General features: G+C 35.9%; 1 pseudogene; it reads left to right on the forward strand.

Annotated features, from left to right (window-relative positions):
- Positions 1-4,330: 4,330 nt before the first annotated feature.
- Positions 4,331-20,187, forward strand: LOC145712484 (integrator complex subunit 4-like; annotated as a pseudogene).
- Positions 20,188-22,170: the final 1,983 nt, after the last annotated feature.

Raw genomic sequence — 22,170 nt, forward strand, 5'->3', positions numbered from 1 at the left:
TCTGCCCCTCCCCCGTTCATGCTCTGTCTCTCTCTGTCTCAAAAATAAATAAAACGTTAAAAAAAATTAAAAAAAAAAGAAAATTAATTATGAATGAATCAAACACCTATATGTAAGTGCTGTAATTATTAAAAAATATCTGGAAATAAAAAAATAATTAGAAGGAAATTTTCATGACCTTGGGTAGACAAATAATTCTTAGTTATAATACCAAAATAACAATCCATATAAGAAAAAAATAATAATTAGACTTTATCAGAATTGAAAACTTTTTTCCCTCTAAGCACACCATTATGAAAATGAAGGCACAAGTGATAGAGAAGAAGAAAATAGTTTCAAATAATATATTTGGTAAAGAAATTATATCCAGGATATGTGATAATTTTTACAATGTGAAAAACAAGAAGATAAAATAAACAATTTAACAAAAGTCATAATGTTTGAATATACATTTAATCAAAGACACACAAATGGCCAATAAGCCCAATAAAGATGCTCACTATTATCAGTCATCTGAGAAATGCAAATTAAAACAACAATGAAATAATAGTTGTTACCCAATAGAATGACTACAATAAAAGTCAGATGGAGGGGCACCTGGATGGCTCCATTGTTTGTGTGTCTGACTCTTGGTTTCAGCTCAGGTCATGATCTCCACATTTGTGGGACTGAGATTCTCTCTCTCCCACTGCTCCTTTCCCCTACCCAGACTCTCTTTCTTTCTAAAACAAAATTTTAAAAAAGTCAGATGAAAGCAAGTACTGGCAAAAAAGTAGAGGAACTGGAATCCTCATGTAACTCAGATAAGAAGGTAAAAACATAAAAGCCACTTCGAAAAATAATTTGCATTTTTTAAGATGTTAAACATAAATTTTTCATGTGACCCAATAATTTTATTCCTAAGAATTTGACCAAGAGAAAAGATGTCCTCAGAAACACATTATGTGAATTTATATAGTAGCAGTATTTACAATAAAAAAATGAAAATAATCCAAAAGCTCGTCAACTGATAAACAGGAAAGTAAGATGTGGTATACATACAATAGGATATGATTCAGCAACAGATATAAATGGGCCACTGATACTAAACTACTGCTAAGAAACTTTTTGATGTTTTTGTCTATTTTGATGAACGTCAATTTCCTAGTGTTTCTTGAAGCTGGGGAGAATTTAGATGGGACAACTCAGTGCTCATTATTGAGGTATTAGATAAGATTAAAATGTAACATTTTGTAGTCTCACATATAGTGTATATTTAATAAGTGGTGGTTATTATTATGGATAGAGTTCTAAGGTATTATATCCTCCCAAAGCAACCTAATGTATACATACTTACTAATTATATACTGGAAAGACTTCCAAAATCCACTCTAACATTTATTGACATTTCTACACCAGTTCTGTATGCCAATTTCTTCCTGTCTTAAATTAAATAGATAATTTAGAGCTACAGGACAAATTGTCTCCGTTATGATTTCAGAGTGCTTTCATATATATATATATATATATATATATATATATATATATAAAACCCAAAGCTTATTCTTTCAACATATTTTAACCACCATTTCTAAGTCATAAAAGAAAAAAAAAGATCTTTCAAGTATGCTGAACTTTAGTAGGAAACTGCATATTAATGGTTACATTTATAATATCTGAGGAAAGTTGAAGAAGGCGTTTTAAATCCACTGCCCTCTAATTCTTTCAATATTTTTAACAGCCCATTTATTCTTCTGTATCATGAGAATTCCATTAATACCCATACATTAAATTATTTCAGTGAAATGTTTAACGTGCTTTTAAAATAAAGGCTGGCTTCAACTCTTTTAGAGGGATTGTAGCTGACACTAAAAATCCAGAACTGATAAAGAAGACTTCACATAGCATACCTTTAGCAATGCTCCATAATTAGCAATTAAATTGTAACCTGCACTTCAGAAGATATCCAGAACCCTATATTTGACTTACAAAAAATAAATTAAGCTCTAATTCCATAGTGAATTCTTGAAACTTGCAGAACAACAAACTATGCTTTCTCTAACTTTTGAATAAATTAATAATATTAGCTACAACTTATACAATGATATGACAGGTAGAGTTTTATGTATGCTAACTAATTTCATGTTCAGAGAATTTATAAAGTGTGTACTATTATGATCATATCTTTATACTGATGAGAAAACTGAATCAAAGAGGATGGAAATAATTCCCCCAAGTGTAAAAAGCAATCAAGTGATGGAACTAATAAGTGAATCCACTAATAAGTGAATCCAGGTGATCTGATGCTAGAACCAACCTTTCTGAATAGTACGCTTCCAACTAAAAAAGATATCAGAGCCTGAGATTCTCATTATTCATGTGAGTAGACTTAGGCCATGTTTCTAGACTATGAGTTAATGATCTAACTCTGATTACAGAGCTGTCAAAACCATAATATTATAATATCCTAAGTATATTTAGTTTCCTTAGGTTAAATTTGATGTAGACTTACCTTACACTAAGGCAATGAGTAATAAAATACAGGAAAGATCAGAGGGGGGAAAGGGAAAGAAATTGGTGAGAGAATACTAGGGACTATTATTTTATTTACAGATATCCCTGTTTCCTGACAGTTTATTTACTAATATTATCAAAAGAAGAATTGATGGTGACTTAGAGTTATTGACTTGTAGATAAGCTATAACATCGTTCGGCTGATAGCCAGGGTACAATCAAATGGCTTAAGAGCTGGACTTCTGTCATCTTCAAAATTAGCAAACTCCAAGCTATTTCAGTTTATCAATTAATTGGACTACATTGGATATACTTTCTTAGAAAGCAAATTTTGAGGATTAAAAACATTTTATGTGAGGAAAAAATGATAGCTGTTCCTTTTGGTGGTATTCAAGCTATAGCTAATGAGCCTGAAATGCATAGCTGCTGTGTTAAGTCTAGTGAACTGAGTTCACCATCTGATATTCAACATCTACATAGCACTATTATTATATGATAAAAGATAACACAAGTTAATTAGGATTATCAAGCTCTTGCATACTTTTTTGAATAGTAGGGCTCAAACATTAAAGAGTTCACTCTTTCAGTGTCAATGTATAAGGTAAACTTAAGATATACTTAAAGTGTGATTCATGAAGTTTATTAATGGACTTGCAGTGAAGCTTTAATTACATCTAGACTTAATTATATTCAGAACAGAGAGGATTTTTTTAGGGCACTGAAACTATTCTACAAAATGGTAGATATATGTAATTATACATTTGTCGAAATCCATAGAATGTACAAGAGTGAAAAATAACGTAAATTATGGATTTTGAGTGATAATGTGTCATTATAGGCTCATCAATTGTAATAAATGTACCACAGTGGGTTGAGACATTGATAGTGGGGGAGGTTGTACATGTGTGAGAACAGGGAGTATATGGGATCTCTCTCTTTTCTCCTGTTAACAAAACCTGCCCTTAAAATATAAAGTTTATTAATTAATAAGACTGTACTAATGGAATTGCATTTAGACTAGCAATTCTTTCTCAATACTTTTTTGGCGGATTTTAGAGGTAAGAGTTTTTTTTAAATATTTATTTATTTTTACAGAGAGAGAGAGACAGAGTGTGAGCGGGGGAGGGACAGAGAGAGAGAGGGAGACACAGAATTCAAAGCAGGCTCCAGGCTCTGAGCTGTCAGCACAGAGCCCGACTTGGGGATCAAACTCACAGATGGCGAGATCATGACCTGAGCCCAAGTTGGATGCTCAACTGACTGAGCCACCCAGACACCCCTTTTTTGATGGTTTTTAAGTCATAGCATTTTAGAATTAGGAAAGACTTTCAGGAAACATCTAATTCAGCTTTATTTATTAAGTATGGACTTTAGGTAGAGATGGTATTCTAAGAAATATGCACGTATCAAATATTACAAAGAAATAATTCACTAAGATATTTATATATTTGTTCCAGCTATTCATACCAGACTGTTTTCAGAGATATGTCATTTCTTTGATATTTTGGAATACACCTTTAATAACTGAACAGAGGACTACTTATTTAACCATTAGTGGGAGGGAGAAAGGAGCTGTGGTAGACCGACTACTTTTTTTTTAAGTTTATTTATTTATTTTTGAGATGTGGGGAAGGGGCAGAGAGAAGGAGAGAGAGAATTCCAAGCAGGCTCCCTGCTGTAAGTGCAGCGCCCACTATAGGGCTTGATCCCAAGAACCCTGAAATTATGACCTGAGCGGAAATGAAGAGATGCCTAACTGATTGAGCCACCCAGGTACCCCAGACTGACTACCTTAATTGCTTGAATTAATGGCATCTCTGAATTCCCACCCTTTAGAATGCCTTCACGTGCTAATAGTGGCTTCGACTATACCACTGTAAAACAGGCTGAGAAAGAGACTAAGGAATTGGAAGACCTTGGTTCTCATTTCCACCGGGCTACTTGCTACCATGTACAGAAATCTCCTGGGGAAGAATGTAAATCTTCCTGATGGCGGCAGACTTATTTTTCGTACTATATGCCTACCTCCTTCTAGAATGGTTTCTGAGGTAGCCTAGACACGCCTTAAACATCAGTGTCATTGGGAATAGCAATTCCACGATGCGACTCCCAATTTTACAGAAGTCTGTTGATACACAATTAAAGTAAGTCTGCCTTAGTAAAGTGGCTTCTTTCCTTTATTGTACTTGGGTAACAAAACAATTCTGGAAACAAAAAAAAGAAAAACATAGATGGAATTTTTATTCCATCTTTATGGATTCAAGGATTTCAAACTGTCTCCTACTTTTTTTCCACTCTAGAAAACTTCCTCCCCCCCCATCTTTGCTTTCTCAAAGGAAACAAATGTGATTTTCCAAATAATCACTGAATAATTAGACATATTAATCACTGGAAACCCAAGGGAGCAATCAGTTATAACTAGATAAGATCTCTTATGTAAGTAAATTTAGCAGTAACTCACATTTCCCTGGTTTACACCATGTATAAGATGGATATTTTTTCTAGCAAAACAGGTATCATCAGAATATACTATGAAATGCACTCATTTTTATTTGAAAAATAAAAATTTAATTATGTGTTTATATAACATGTGTAGAAATTGCTGTTAAGGAAAATACATTAAGAATTTAAAGATTTAGTTTAGAAGTTTTAAAATTCTTTGGTAAAAATTAAACCGTATCACAATGATAGTCGAATTCTGCTATAAACTCTTTCTAGTATATTGATGAATGCAGTGAGATTCCATAACCGAAAATGTTATAGACGTACTATTTGGGAAATACGGAGAAATAAAAGTAAGTATATGTTTTCTCTGAATTCTTTCCTCACTATTATACTTGCTAGTAGCAGGATTTCCTCTTACTCTCAGGTAATAGCTCAGATTTTGGGGGGTAATTTCCAGAGAAAAATCCAAGGATGAGATTGACTTTCCAAATGCAAAGAATTTGCATTAGACTCAAGTCAGAACTTCATATTGCTGTTGATTGAGAGATGGTTACAATTTCCCAGTAATATCTGATAATAGCCAGTGGCTGTAATTGGAGAAGAGTAGTCATGAGTACTCATGATTATTAAGTGGGTCTCTATAACTACTGAGTGGTCAGATTGCAACCTGTACCGTATTTTGTAAAGCTGGCAACAAGTGGAGATAATTCGGAGTTTTCCAGAGCTGTGTTCTCCTGTTCATTGTGAATGATACAAAAATCCTAAAATGAAGGAGAAAAGAGTAGAACATAGCATAGATTTAGAATCATTGCAATCATGAAAATAAAAGCACTGAAAAAAAATCAAAGTAAAATACAACAAATTTAAATAGCTTGTCACTGTGTGACTTCAATATTATTCTGTATAAATTCTTAACAATTTTCAAACTGTCCACAATGCCTTTTATAAGTTGATATATACCTTCTTAGCTGTTATTCAAGAATCTCTGAATAAAAAGGCAAGTTTTACCTTTCGTTGGGAATGCCAAATAAATTGTATTTGAGCTTGTTGGGCTCCTCAACCTTCCTCTACTTTGTCTACTCAATTTTATTAAGATATAGCTTATATAATAAAACATATGGATTTAAAGCATATGAATCAATGTGTCTTGAAAATTTTTTTGCTGAATTGTAACCCATGAAATCATGCAAGTAACTTGGACCTAATGAAGATAGAGAATATTGTCCTTATGCCAAAAATTCTGCAATGCCTAAAGGAAAAATGTGTGTATAGAGATTTGCAGGCTACTAGGAGGGCTTTGCCTTTCCCTAAAAGTGATGTGATAAGCCACTGGAAAGTACTGAGCAGGAAAATAACTTCATTTAACTTGAGGTTTAATATAATCAGGCAGGTTGAATTAAATACCTTGATTTACCTCTCCCATTTTAAATGAATTAAATACCTCTCCCAGTTTATAGAATTTAGATCTGCTTTGTACTGGAAGAGGAAATTTGTTAGGAATATGTAAAGAAAACAAACACACTTCATGGAAATGTTAACTAAAGGTCTCAATTTTTTTTTTAATTTTTTTTTAACGTTTATTTATTTTTGAGACAGAGAGAGACACAGCATGAACAGGGGAGGGGCAGAGAGAGAGGGAGACACAGAATCTGAAACAAGCTCCAGGCTCTGAGCCATCAGCCCAGAGCCCGACGCGGGGCTCGAACTCGCGGACCGCGAGATCGTGACCTGAGCTGAAGTCGGACGCTTAACCGACTGAGCCACCCAGGCGCCCCTAAAGGTCTCAATTATAGCCTCTTGAAAGAGCCTTTATAAACAAAATGCTTAAATGAAATTTAAACAAAATTAAAATATTTTAGTGAGTTTTTCTTTCTACCACCTTTTATATATTTAAAAAAAATTTAATGTTTATTTATTTTTGAAAGAGAGAGAGAGAGAGACAGATCCTGAGCAGGAGAGGGGCAGAGAGAGAGAGAGACACAGAATCCTAAGCAGGCTCCAGGGTCTGAGCTGTGAGCACAGAACCTGATGTAGGGCTCTAACTCATGAACCATGAGATCATGACCTGAGCTGAAGTCAGATGCTTAACTGACTGAGCCACCCCCGCACCCCCAAAAAGTAGACTCTTGATATTACTTATGCTGAATGCCTTTAAAAGTTAAATCTTGATATGTGTTAGAGTAAATGCTTCACATTTCTGAACAAAATAGAGAATATTGTAATCATCCAGTGAGTTATTTTTGCATTGAATATTTACAAGATATAATTAATCTAAATTTAAGCATTTTCTTGGGCAAGTCTTCATTTTCCTTTGCATATTCATACTGACAAAAGTTCTGCTAAAGCTTAGTCTTAGTATCTGGTACCCCAGGGGTCATCTTCAAAGGATCTCCTGGTGACAGTATTCTAGGGACATTAAGACCTTAGCCCCAACCAATTTCAACAAACATAAGCTAGTGGTATCAAGAAATCGATTCAAATGATACTGTCATATAGTGAGAAAATACTTAAATGTTATACTCTGGTTATATAAAAAATTTAAACAGAAATATTAAAAATCTGAAGTTTTCTCTAAAAAATAACTTTAGCCAATATTGAAAAGAAAAGGAAAATAAAGTCTACAGTGAGGTAAACTTTGTTATTTTTTTCTTTCCAAGTTTATATTTAAATTCCAGTGAGTTAACAGAATGTAATATTAGTTTCAGGTATAGAATCTAGTGGTTCATCACTTAGCATACAGCATCCAGTGTTCATCACAAGTGCACTCCTTAACCCCCATCACCCATTTAACCCATCCCCACCACCTTCCCTCCAGCAACCCTCAGTTTGTTCTCTATAGTTAAGAGCTCTTATGGTTTACCCCCCTCTTTTTTTTCTCCTTCCCCTATGTTCATCTGTTCTGTTTCTTAAATTCCACATATGAGTGAATTTGTGTGGTATTTGTCTTTCTCTGACCAACTTATTTCGCTTAGCATAATTCTCTCTAGCTCCCATCCACATTGCTGCAAATGACAAGACTTCATTCTTTTTGGTGCATGTATCCCTTTGAATTAATACTTTTGAATTTTTGGGGGGGGGGTAAATACTTAGTTGTGTAATTGCTGGATTGCAGGATAGTTCTGTTTTTAACTTTTTGAGGAAGCTTCACACAGTTTTCCAGAGTGGCTGCACCAGTTTACGTTCCCACCAATTGTGCAGGAGGGTTCCCCTTTCTCCACATGCTTGCCAACACCTTTTGTTTCTTGCCTTGTTACGTTTAGCTACTCTCGCAGGTGTGAGGTGGTATATCATTGTAGTTTTGATTTGTATCTCCTACAGGGAGGCAAACTTGAAAATATATATATAAAAGGTGGGGTGTATCTTTACACAGGTATTTCCAATTCCAGCTCCAATATGGAAATATGATTTAAATCCTCTGATTTTAAATTTCTCTAGATTCTGTAGTTCCCTTAGCATTCTTTACTGTGAAAATAACTCCAAACATTTTTTCTAACACTTAGCCATATTTTCTGCCTTCCTCAGTCTTGTAGAAAATCTTGTAGAAAATCTTATAGTTCTGAAAAAGAAAGTATTATTTCCAAATAATGGCTACAGAACTTATTATATTAACATTTGTTTTACATTTTAAAATCTGAGAAAAGTGTACTTATATATTCAATTAATTATTCACCAAACGTTAAGCGGCCTTATGTGCTGAGCTCTGTGCCAAGATGGGGGTGTTGCCAACATATACATCCTAGCCCCTATCCTTTGGATGATTAAACAGAACATAAATAAAAATCCTATTTTTTTAGTTTATTTATTTATTTTGAGGGGGGTGGGCAGAACGAAAGGGAGAGAGAATCCCCAGCAAGCTCCCCACTGTCAGTGCAGAGCCAGACATGGGGCTAGATCTCACTGTGAGATCATGACCTGAGCTGAAATCAAGGGGGCCACCTAGTCCGCTGAGCCACCCAGCACCCCCCTAAATAAAAATGCTTTCAGAAGCATCCACGTGGCACTCGCATCTACTGCAGAGACCTTAACAGAATGACCCAGTTTGTACCTTTCATTCCTCCAACAATTTGGGTGAGGAGGGGTGGGGTAGTTCAGGGTAATTACTTCTTATCATGAAATTAAGAAACTATAGTTTCAGCCAAGGAAGACTAACCGGTAGTGGACTAACAATTCCGCAATTTGTAAAATAGAGAAAATATAGGAGGTAAATACTGAGGCATCAAAAACTAGACCAAACTAGACAGGATTCCAGAATAAAAGGGACATTCACCAGATGAGCCCTGCTATTGGTCAGATGATCTGCATAGGAAAATTTCCTAACCAACTGCTTCAATCGCCCAAATTTAGCACTAATTATTAGCTCAGGATTGTTAAAGAGGCTCTGCAGCACGACGGCAAGTATGGAGGACAGAATTGTGCAGAGGTTGAGTTCCGGAAGAACTTGCGGGGGGGTTTCTCAAGAATCTTTGGTGGAAAGTTGAGCTACAGGTGCTCAAGGTGAGACTCCGCGAGGGGTAATCCAGACCGGGCATGTGGGGTTAGAGCAAATCAGAGCCATTCTAAGTTGAGCAATGCTGACAAATATTACATTTCCATCCCAGAGGGGAGAGAACTCGTCATACCTAAGACATTTGAGAGAGAGCAGAAAGGAGAGACTGAAGAGCAAGGATCACATCTCTTCCTTCTGACTGAACCCATCCCCCCACTACCTAAACCCCTGCACTGGGGTAGGGCACCTGCGTGGCTCAGCTGGTTAAGCCTCAGACCTTGGCTCAGGTCATGATCTCACAGTTTGTGGGTTTGAGCACTGCGTTGGGTTGTCCACTGGCAGCTCAGAGCCTGGAGCCTGCTCTGGATTCTGTGTCTCCCTCTCCCTCTGGCTCTTTGCCCCTCCCCAGCTTTCTCATTCTCTTTCTCTCTAATATAAATAAATAAACATTTAAAATAAACAAATAGATACGTAGATTAAATCATTAAAAAAAAAAAAAAAGCCTGCATCATAGAGCTGTTCTGAGGATTAAATAAGATTATATACAGGGGGAATCAGAAAGAGTGCTGGATAGACACTGAGTTAATATAAGTGCTTCCCTTCAATTTCATTATGTATTTGCATATAACTGTAACCCAGGAGAGAAACCTTGACCCCACTTGTCCACGGATCATGAAGGGCTTCTGCCATACAAGTTTCTCACAGGCATCTCAGTTTCACTTTGGCTCTTTGGGACTCTGTAAGGCACTGGTGTCTGTCAGCAGTCCTTAGCAACACCAGATTCGAAGCACCTTAGATTCTAGGTACCAACATCAGCCAAGAGCTACCTGCAGTATTTGTCAGGGATATCTGGAAAGTAGGCCAGGGTAGGAGTAGACTTTGTGGGAGTCTGTAGGCATTGTTTATTAGCACACGTAAAACATCGCTTGAGGCTAGCGATCCCATTATATCAGAAGGGGATGAAAACCTTGGAAACATGGTTTATAAATATTAATGTGACTAGATTTAAACCAAGGCTGTGATATCCTAGGGAGAGAGATTCCAAGACTTTTTCCAAAATATACATGGATTTTGAGAAAACCTCTCTTTTATGAGAACGTACAGATAACTCCTGCTGCCCGCAGGATATTTTGACCTAGACTTTTAAACATAAACCTAATAAATGTGTTTGTTAAGCTCCCAATTATACGGTTACGGTAAAGAGCATGTGGAAGACAACGCTGGGGCCATGTGACCATAACACGAGACACAGTGCTGTAATCTAGTATTCTTGTAACGTTTCACAGCAAACCTACTAGTCCAGAGCCAATTCTCCCTGTCTATGTAATCTTAGAAGGTTAGAGAGGCAAATCTCTTCTTCCAAGCCACTAGGGGAGCATTTATTCCATCACACAAAGGCATTAATTCTTCCCCTCTTAACCTATAGGGGTGAAAGCAGTTTGCAAAAGCCGCCAATTTATAAGCCCCTCGGGCTCCTAGCAAATCTGACTTCTCTGCTAGTACCCTGAAGCTCCCTTTTAATCATGGGCTTTGAGAAGGTATAACTGGCAAAACTGAATTAGCAATCTCTTTCTTAGATTTGCTGTGCGATGTACTTCCCAGCTGCTTCTTTATCGGCTCCACATAGAATTGGAAATCTTGTGGAAATGTCTTCTCTTTGTTTAAGCACAGTGCAGCTAGGTTTCCCTCCCTGCGTGCATCAGAACTTGTTTCCATAGCAGCCACTTTGGGGAATGAAAGGGACTTACATGATACTTTTTCTGTAGGTGAAATCTGAAGAATAAAAGCATCAGTGTTCACTTGCACAAGAACAAGGATTGCTTGGATACATTTCTGGAAAGATGGGGACTATGTTCTCTTTATATAGCAAGGTGTTAAGCCCTTTAACGCAGGCTTTCAGTGGAGCCTTGCTCAGGCTCCACTCTACTTTCCTGCTAACACCACAATCCTAGGAGGGACAGCTGGTGGGGTACAAAGCTGCAGGGAATCCTAACCAAGATCATGCATTTATATTTCTTTTTGACTGGAAGTCTTCATACCCTCCAAAACTACTTTCGTCCAAATTTACACATCGGGGCTGTGAAAGAAAAGCCTATAGCACTGGTGCTTAATTAGTCTATTAAGGTGCCATTTTGTAGCCTGAAATCCAGGGGTATGAGTATGGAGGGCAGACTGCAGTCTAATAGCTGTTATCCCTCGGATGTAAGGAGTTTGAGTGACTCTCTAAATTCCCTAATTTCAAGGCCTCAGATTTGGAGCCACTGAACTGAATCTGGAATACAGCTCAAGGGAAGGTATGTAACATGCTTAAGGCAAAACCAAACAAAAAAAGGAAGGCTGAATCTTAGTTTGCATAACCCTCCTGTAATATGCGCTCAATTCACAGGACTCTTGCTTTCTACCGAATTGCTTACTGAAGGTTGAATATTTTCATTCTCTGGCTACAACCATGACCTCTAGCCCCTCTTAGATAGGAATCTCTAAAATTAAATTCTCTTCAGAGCCCTATACTTATAAATTCTAAACGGCTATCAATTGCCATAGGCATATCAAAGTTATCATGGCCATCTTTGTGGCCATGATATTGTCCTATACTCTCCAAGCAATGGATTTATCATAGAGGTTCCCAAACTTCATTAGTTCTTGCCCCACATATCTAATGGCCACTATAGTATATAGATCTCATGTTTTCTTACTGACAACCTTTAGATCTTTATCTTTTTCTGCTGCCTCATAATTTAAACTCAAATTACCAGGGGCACCTGGGTGTCTTGGCTGGTTAAGCATCCAACTCTTGATTTCAGCTCAGGTCATGATTTCATGGTCATGGGGTCGGGCCCCACATCAGGTTCTGTGCTCACAACACTAAACCCGCTTGGGATTCTCTTTCTCCCTTTCTCTGTGACTCTGCCCCACCTGCATTCCCTCTCTCTCAAAAGTAAATAAATAAACTTAAAAAAATAAACTCAAATTACCAAAACCAAACAAACATAAAACAGTTGTCACCAGAACTTGCTAACAAGCCACAATAACCCAATCTTCCAGCCCTGCTTACAGGTGCTGTTTGCCAACAGAAACTAAGCTCCTATAAGTCATGAGCTCCAAACAAGTCCACATGACCTAGTTTTCACAGGTTTGGTCCAGTTCAGACATCCTGCTAACCTTCCAGATGAACTTGAGGTCACAATTGTCTAATGGTAATAACAAGAAACACACCTACCAGTACATTGACAGAATGGAGTGAGGTATTTAAAGGAAGGAAACAGATGGACTGATTCCAAGAAACCCTGTTCCCTTTCCCTGAAAAACTCCAAGGTCAGCTTACTTACCAGACCCTTCATTTTACTCTAACCCCCAAAAACCCCATACTATGAGGGAGAAGGGAGAAGGCATTTTTAGAACATGAGCTTCCCTTCTTCATTCTATAGCGATTGAATAAACTACCCACTTGCTGTCAAAGACTGCTTTGCTATTTGACTTTTTGGTGAATGGAATGAGTAGGGAAAGAACCTACCACTCTAGGAACAAATTCTGGTGAGCTTGCCTAGACAGCCTTGGTCCTCCAATAGCTTGGAGGACCTCCAGTGGCCTCCAAGAGTCACCTGACTCCTGTCACATTGTTGGGACCAGAGGAGATCCTCTGAGGATCACTGGCTAGGGAGGTCTCTAAGGGCCATCCTACTTCATGCCTGAGCTTGCCCTTTCTGTGACCATCACCTCCATGTGACAGTGGCCATGGATGAGAGGGACAGCGATGGACAGAACAGGTTTCCTAGGTGATTGGTAGAAACTTACAAGTGGCACAACAACTTTAGGACTCACTCTTGGGAGAGTGAGAGACATCTCCCACTTGAGGTTGGATATTTAGGACAAAGACCACCTGAGAAGGGTAGAGGACTCCAGGCTGGTCCTTGGCGAGGCAACAGGGACATCTGAGCACAATGGTCAAAAGGTATAGTTGCAACAGGTTTTCTTACTTTTGTTCTTCTTTCACCCTGGCTAACACCTGGTGTGGTGTGCATCCTCTTCCTTTCCACTTTTTGTTCACAGCTCATTGGGGTCCCCTCTCCTTTCTATCTTCTGCTAAGTTTTCACACACCTCAGAGGAAGAATCTAACAGTTTGGTAACAAAATAACAACAACAAAAACCCCTCTCTCTTAACTGCTTTTCCTGACTCTAGTAGCATAATTTTCTTTGAATTCATTCTGGACTTTGATATCTTAATAATCTTCATAAAATGCCCCTTCCTTGCTTTCGTAACTTTAGTGGCTCCATTTCAAAAGAAAGAAAAAGAAAGAAAGAAAGAAAGAAAGAAAGAAAGAAAGAAAGAAAGAAAAAGAAAGGGGCTCTTAGGTGGCTCAGTGGGTTAAGCATCCGACTCTTGATTTTGCCTCAGGTCATGATCTCAGGGAGGGTGGGTTCAAGCCCTGCATGAGGCTCTGTGATGATTGCTTGGAGCCTGCTTGGGATTCTCTCTGTCCCTCTCTCTCTGCCCCTCCCTTGCTCATGCTTTCTCTCTTTCGCTCTCTGTCTCTCTTTCAAAATATTAAATAAATAAACATAAAAAAATAAAGAAAAAAAGAAAAAAATCAGAATGTGGGGAGGATGTATAAGTTCAAATCGGAAGAATATATAATATATATAATTTCAGCATCAAACATGGATAAACAGGTACTGGAACAAAAAATAAGCCCATATTGTACAGATACATTGAGGTAAACACATTTCAGAAAAGAATTAGATAAGAATTAGATTTATCCAGAGAAAGTAAATACAATGAAATGTAGACAATCCATTAACATTACGCATTACACTAAAATACTAAAGAAAGGACTGATTATCATCTCAATAGATGCAAAGAAGCATTTTTAATGTTCAATATTTGTCATAAGCATACTAGAAAATAAAGGAATAAAAATGAACTTCCATAACATTATTTTTTTCACCAAAATCTGTAATGAAATTTATAATTAATGCTAAAACTTTTGTTTTATTAAGGCAAAAACCAAATAATAGAGACAGAGACATTTAATAAGGCAAAAGTGCCTATATTTGCCTTTATTTTCTTATTTAATACCACATTAGAATATTTTGTCAAAAATATAATAATAGCATGATAAGATAATAGCATGAAAAGAGAGCTACAGTGTGAGTTTGTAGGGAAGAGACATAATTATTATTTGGAGCCAATACATATTTGTAGCTGAAAATAGAGGAAAATAAGCAGACATAGTATTTGTACCCATAAGAGAGGTTGTAGAATATGAGATTGATATGAAAACAATTTCCATCTCTGTTCCAGAAATAACCAACTTGCAATAAAATGGTTTAATCTATTTATGTTTTATTTTTAGTTCCAGTTCAAGTTATGAATTATGAAATAGTTAAAACTATTTTAATATAAATAATATGAATATGGTGTGAAATTAGGATAAATCCTCAATTATTTTTACAAGTATACCCAGTTAGCCCTGCACTATTTGTTAAAAACTTTCTTTTCCCATTGAATTGCCTTGCCACCCATTTGTGGATAATGTATTTTACTACATTGATCTACATATCTATCTTTTCACCGTTATTAAAGTGTTTTAATTCCTGCATATTTAGAGGTAAGGCTTTAAATCTGATATAGTGAATCTTTCCACTTTTTCTTTATTTTAAAACTGCTTTATAGTTATCCTCTAGTTTTTTTTTTTTTTCATTTATACATACATTTCAGGAAAAACTCAAAAATCTCTATCAAAAAAGCCTAGTGTAATTTTGATTGATACTTGAAGGTATTGACCAATTCAGAGACAATTGCCATCATAAGGTAGATTGAATCTCCTAATCCATATACATGGTATATCTCACAAACTTATTTAAGTCTTTAAAAATATTATCCAACAATATTTGTATACAGGTCATTGATGCCTTTTGCTAGATTTATTTCTAAACATTTTATGTTTCTAGGCATTACTGAAAGTTGAATTTTCTTTTTCATATTTTTTCCAATTATTTTCTGCTAATGTGAAAGACTAGCTGATTTTTGTATAGTGACCATGTAAACTCTGATCTTGCTAAATTTGCCTACAAGCTCTTGTTTCATAGGTTTCCTGGGATCTTCTAGGAAAACAATTATATTAGCTGCATATCTAGACTGTATTTTCCTTCTGTTCTTGATGTTTTAGTTTCTCTTGGCTAATTGCAAATAACTACCGAACCTAAGAAAATGTGAGTAAAAGTGGTGGAAAAGGGTACTTTTGTTTTTTTATAAAAAGCATGGGGAAATAATTTGGACTTTCAAAAATAAGAATGATGTTGACTGAAGGTTTTCTGTATCTGTTCTTTATCAGTTTGAGTAAGTTCCCTACTATCTCTAGTTGTTCAGAGAGGTTTTCTTTTTGGTTTGTTTCTCAGTGGATAGGTGTTGAATTTGTTAAGTGATTTTTCTGAATCTGTAACAATGATTATGTAGTACTCCTTTATTTTGTCACTATCATGAATTTCATTATTTGATTTTCAGACGTTACACAAACTTCACATTCTTTGAATAAAACTTGCTTGGTTTTGATATATTATTCTTTTTATGTTGAAATTAGATTCATTAATATTTTATTATTTATCCATCTATGCTCATGAGTGCTATTAGTCTGTGCTTTTCATTTTTTAAAATTTCACTTGTTTGTTTGTTTGTTTATTTATAAATATCTATTTTTGAGACAGAAAGGGGACCAGTGGGGGAGGACAGAGAGAGAGAGAATTCTAAGGAGGCTCCTCACTGACAGCAGAGAGCCTAATGTGGGGCTTGAATTCATGAACCATGAGATCATGACCTGAGCCCGAAGTTGGACGCTTAACCGACTAAACCACCCAGGTGTCCCTGTGCTTTTCATTTTTGTAATATATTTGTTAGGTTTTCATATTAGGGTTATATTGCCCTCAAAAACATTATGCCAATAAGCTGGGTGACCAGAGAGAAATGTGCCATGAATTTTCTTTGACGGTTTTCTGAAATAGTTTATGTTAGATTGGTATTAACTTGTTCCTCAATATTTGATGGAATTTACTAGTAAACTTATCTGGAAAAGAGCTTTCTCATTTGTAAAAGCTTTGTCATTAGTTCAATTTATTTTTATAGGTATTATGCTTCCCAGAATCTGTTTCTTCTGGTGTTAATTTCAGTAAATTGTAATTTTTTAATGAAATGTATAATGTATATTTTGTTGAAGTTATCAGATTCTTGACATAATATTATTTATAGTATTATCTTGCTATTGGTTTACTATCTGTCAAATCTGTAGTGAAAAATCTCTTGCTTTATCCCTGATATTAAGTTTTTTTTGTGTTGCTCCCCTAATTTTCTTTTTGATCTAGATATGGGCTTGGCAATGTAGTCAATCTTTTTAAATAACCAGTTTTTGTTTTGCAGATTTTCTCTATTATGTGTCTGTTTTCTATTTCATTGATCACTTGCTCTTCATTATTTCCTTTATTACCTAATTGTTCTACCTTTTTTTTTTTTTTCTTCTTATAACTTGAGAGTTTGTTATTTGGGACACACATATTTATAATTGTTTCTTCCTGATGAACTGCCTCATTTTTAAATTACAAAATATCTATATAATCTCTGGTAATTCTCTTAGTCTTAGAGTCTTTCAAATCACTGATTAAATAACTACCCTGGTCCTCTCATGTGTATATTTGCATGGTGTATAATTTTCCATCATTCACTTTCAACCAATCTGTGTCATTATATTTAAAACTTATCTCCTGTACGTGGCATATAGTAAAATACTGTTGTGGTTATTATTTATTGAACTCTGCCAATCTCTTCTTTTTAATTGGAGTATTTAGATCATTAGCTTTTGGTATGCAACAACTGATGTGGTTGGCTTTGAGTACACCATTTTCTCCTTTGTGTTCTGTCTGCCCCATTTGTTTTGTTATTATTGTCATTGTTTCCATTTCCATGGCTCCTTTTAGCTTATTTAGAATTTTCTAATTACCTCTTTCTAATTTACCTATTTTACTTTTGCCTTTTTTTGTATTTTTTTAGAAGTGGCTCTAGAAATTGAAACATTCAGACCTAAGATTTCACAGACTATCTAGACTTAATATTGTATCACTTCACATAAAATATAGAAAGGTTGAAGACAAATAGTTTGTTAATAGTTTGGTTTTTTTACTCCCACCAACAATTATATTATAGTTGTTATGTGTATTTAATATACATTTATTTAAAAACTTACCAACCAATATTACATATTTTAAATATATAGTAATTGTAAGAACTTAAGGAAAAAGTTTTTAGTATTTTGTATTTATCCAGCTAGTTACCATTAATGTTGCCCACTAGCATTATTTCCTTTCAGTGTGAAGAATCCTTTCAGCATTTTTGTATATAGCCAGTTTGCTTGCTGTTTATTTTCTTAGTTTTCCTTCACTTGAAAATGTCATTCATATATGAAGGGTATTTGTATTAGATATAGAACTCTGTGTTTTCCTTCTTTTCTTTTAAAATGTTGTTCCATAGTTTTGTCATTTAATATTTTTGGTGAGAAACCAGTTACTTGAAAATAATCTCCCCATCTCAATCCTCAATTTAATCACATTGGTCAAGTGCATTTAACATTAACCAAGATAAATCCCATTCTGGGACACTACTTATAGAAACTTAAAGGAATAAAAATCATGCAGTGTATATTCTATGTGATAATAAGAGGTTTAAGTTAAAAATCAATAATGGAAACATGACTGAAAAATTCCCAATTATTTAAAATTTAAGCAAAACATTTCTAAGTAACTCATGGGTCAAAGAGGAATTCTCAAAATAAGTTTAAAAATATTTTGAAGTGAATGAAAATGAAAATGCACAATATCAAAATGTTTAGAATTCAGCACAAGCATTGCTTAGAGGGAATTTTTGACTCTCAGTTGCATAGACTAGAAAAGAACAAATGTCTCAAATCAATAAGATAAGAAAATTTTAAGAAACTAGAGAAAGAAAAGAAGATTAAATCCAAAACAAGTGGGAAGAATAAGTTAAATAGTTGAAATGAAGTCGATTAAATCAAAACAGAGAAAGAATAGAGAACATCAGTGAAATTAAAAGATGGCTTCTTAAAAATCCATCAGTATAATTGAGCTCCCACCAAACTGAGCAAGGCAAAGGAGGGGGGAAGTGGAGAAGACACAATTACCAATGTAAGAAACAAAAGAGGGGGTACCATGTGGACCACACAGGCATTAAAGGTATAATAAGATACTAGTTTATTATTGTAATAAATAACTATAACCTTATTGGCTAAGAACAGTAGAAATAGACTTTCTTACATTTCTGGAGGTTGGAAATTTTCAAATCAATGTCAGCCACATTACATTCTTTCTGGGGACTCTAAGAAAGAATCTGCTTCCTTGCCATTTTCATCTTCTACTGGGACCTGCATCCCTTTCACATCTGCTTCCATTTTCATATTGCCTTCTCTCTCACCACTTCTGCCATCATAGCACCTTCTCTAATTCTGACTCTCTTGCCCTGCTCTTTCTCCTACAAGGGTCCTTATGATGACTTTGGGCTTACCTAGATAATCCAAAATTATCTCCCCATCTTAATCCTCAATTTTATCACATTGGTCAAGTCAATTTTCCCTGTAAGCTAGTTTAAGATAGAATTAGGGTGTGGACTTTTTTATTGAGAGGGGGTATTTCTGCCCGTTACATAAGAGATTTCACACAAAAGCAAAACAAACACATAAATCTCAAATGATATGCCAATCTTTGCAACCTCTGTGTTCTGTTCTCTCCTGATTTGTCTGTGTAGGCCTTGCAAGGGAAAGTGTGGAATGTGGCCACCCTTTTGTATTTGAAACAGAGTGATTTGGCCTCAACAGCAGCAAAACAGATCATGGAAGAGACCTACAAAATGGAGTTCCTGTACAGTGGTGTGGAAGACAAACACGTGGTGATTATACATCACATGAGGCTGCAAGTCACAGCACTGTAATTTATGGTAGCAGCACGGACAACTGGAGGAGGTGACCCTTATTTGGGATGTGTGCAAAGTTTTTACACGATGTGGACTTTTTTCAGAGGTGTTTTATTACTGATTTGCCCAACCTGCAGGACGACTTTGTGGACAAATTTCTTGACCTTATGCCCTGACTCATGACATCCAAACCTAGAGAAGTTGTCAAAATTCTACAGACCATGCTGTGGCAGAGTACCTTCCTGCACATCCCCCTTCCAGAGCAGATCCACAAAGTTTCAGCCACCACCACTTGCCAGTGGGCAAGTCAGACATCGCTTTGCAGTTTACATCTGGGTTGGTTGTGGCCCTGGATGTTGATGCAAGCCTAGAACATGTGCAGGATCTTCAGAGTACTGTGAAGGTCCACATCTTATATCCAGATGGCCAGGTTCAGATGATTCATCCTAAACTGGCAGACTTCGGGAATCCTGGGCCAGGGCTCCACCGGCTTATCACCCAGCTGTACGTCTCCCACACTGTCTGGACGGAACCATGCCCGTGAGAGTCAGGCTGCTGCTGGCCTGCAACTCCCGTTCCTGCATTCCAAATTCCCCCTCGATCGGGGGTGGCAGCATCGAGAACACCATCCCCTTCAGCAAGTCTGTGACTGTTTACATAATGTGCAAACTGAATCACAAGCAGTCTTTAGAGCTCAGGCCTAGAAGGGCCTCCCTTCTTAGGCATCAGGGCCAGAAGCCTGGAACATTTCACCTGGAAATGGCATATAGGCATAAGGAGGACCATGACTCTTAATAGTCTCATCTGGTATCAAACACAAGATAAATTCTTTTGCATTGAAAAACCCAAAACCTTCACATCTACACCTCCTCCCTCCTGACTGCCCCCTCCCCCCACAATAAAGTTGAGAAAACACCTAGCTGTTCTAGTTCCTGGTCTTTCAAAACAACAATGTGGCTATAGGTTCAACATTTATGCCACATGGCTACATTCCTCAAATGTGAAACGAAGAACAGTTTATTGGAGTGTAATCTTGTTTTTTTTTTTTTTAATCAACAGTCTGTTTTCTGGGGCCAACTCCTTTCACAGCTGTACTTTTTTTACATGGACGGTTCCTGAATGGCCTTAGACATCACTTTCTTGCCAAGAAGCTCTTTCTTTAACTCAGGGAATAGGTGTGCCAAGGACTGCATGAATAGTTGCAGAATGAATCATTTTTATCCCTGAAGGAGTTTCTTCATCCTGCCTGTCATTACCCTTAGAACCAAAATAATATATTAGGGCCATATATTAGGACAAACAAGGATTATGGAAAAGAGGAATCCAGTGTAAGAAATAAAGTCATTTCCCACTACAGAGAGAGAGAGAGAGAGAGAGAGAGAGAGTATTCCACAAACTATTCTGTGTTCATGAGTTCAACAAATAGTTGAAATGGACTAATTCTACAAAAGATGCAAATTATGAAAACTTCTCAGAAGACATAGATAACCTGAATAGTCTTACATCTACTAAACAAAGTGGATTTTTAGTAAAAATCTTTCCATCAAAGAACCTCAGGCACAGAAAATTTCATTGGAGAAACTTTCAAACACTTAAGAAAGAACAATTCTATATTTTCACACAAAAACTTCCAGAAAAATTGAAGAAAAGGAAAAAAAGAAAAATTGAAGAGAAGGGTATACTTTCTGTCAAATATTATGAGGTCACATTAATATCAAAATTAACACAGAAACAACAAAAATAGAAACTATAAGGGCAGAAATACTCATGAACTTAGACTCCAGATTTTTAACAACATGTTAATATACCTATTCTAGCAATATACGAAAAGAATAACCTTGAAAAATAATATTTTCTATGAATGTTAACGTTTCCCAGCATGCTAACAGAGGAAAATGCTATGGTCATCTTAATAGATGCAGAGGCATTTGGCAAAATTCAATATTCACTCATGGTAAAAATTTTCAGCAAACTAAAAGTAGAATGGAACAATTTTATCTAATGAGGGACATCAACAAAAACCTTATAGCTATCATGATGCTTAAATACTAAAAGGCTGAATCCTTTCTCCTCTTAGATTAGAACAAGGCTGGCATCCAGCATTGTATCTAAAGTTTTAACCAATGCAAAAGGCAATGAAAAGAAATAAAATTCATACAGATTAGAAAGGAAGAAATAAAACTGTTTCAATTCACAGATGAAATCATTGTCAGAAAATCCAAAGAAACTGCAATAAATACACATTAGTTGTATGTGAATTTTGCAAGGTTGCAGCGTGCAAGATAATACAAATAAATCTATTGCATTTCTGTATACTAGCAGTGAAGTATTGAATCCAATTTATAAAGCAAATACTATTTACAAAAGCTCCAAAAAATAAAATATTGGGCACAAATTGAACAAAATGTGTGTGTAAGCTGTATACTGAAAACTAGAAAGCCCTGATGACAGAAAACAAAAAGGAACGAAATTTGAAGATATAAAGCATGTTAATTGATTTTAAGATTCAATATTGTTACATTTGATGTAATCTTAGTCAAAATCCAAGCAGACTGTGTATTTTATTTTAAATATAATTTAAATGTATATGGAAATGCAAAACACTGGAAATTAAGCGAATTTGAATAATTCATAATAAACTTTCTCAAAACTTAAGGTCTGCTAATCAAGACATTGAGGCTTGAATTAAAACATTTTTGTCTTTGTTTTTGTCATGGAGTTAAACATCCTACCAGTCAGAAATTTCTTCAGATTTTTTACTTTGGGGTTTCCAGTCAT

Source organism: Panthera onca, chromosome D2 (assembly GCF_046562875.1).
Source record: "Panthera onca isolate mPanOnc1 chromosome D2, mPanOnc1 haplotype 2, whole genome shotgun sequence".
NCBI classification, from domain to species: Eukaryota; Metazoa; Chordata; class Mammalia; order Carnivora; family Felidae; genus Panthera; species Panthera onca.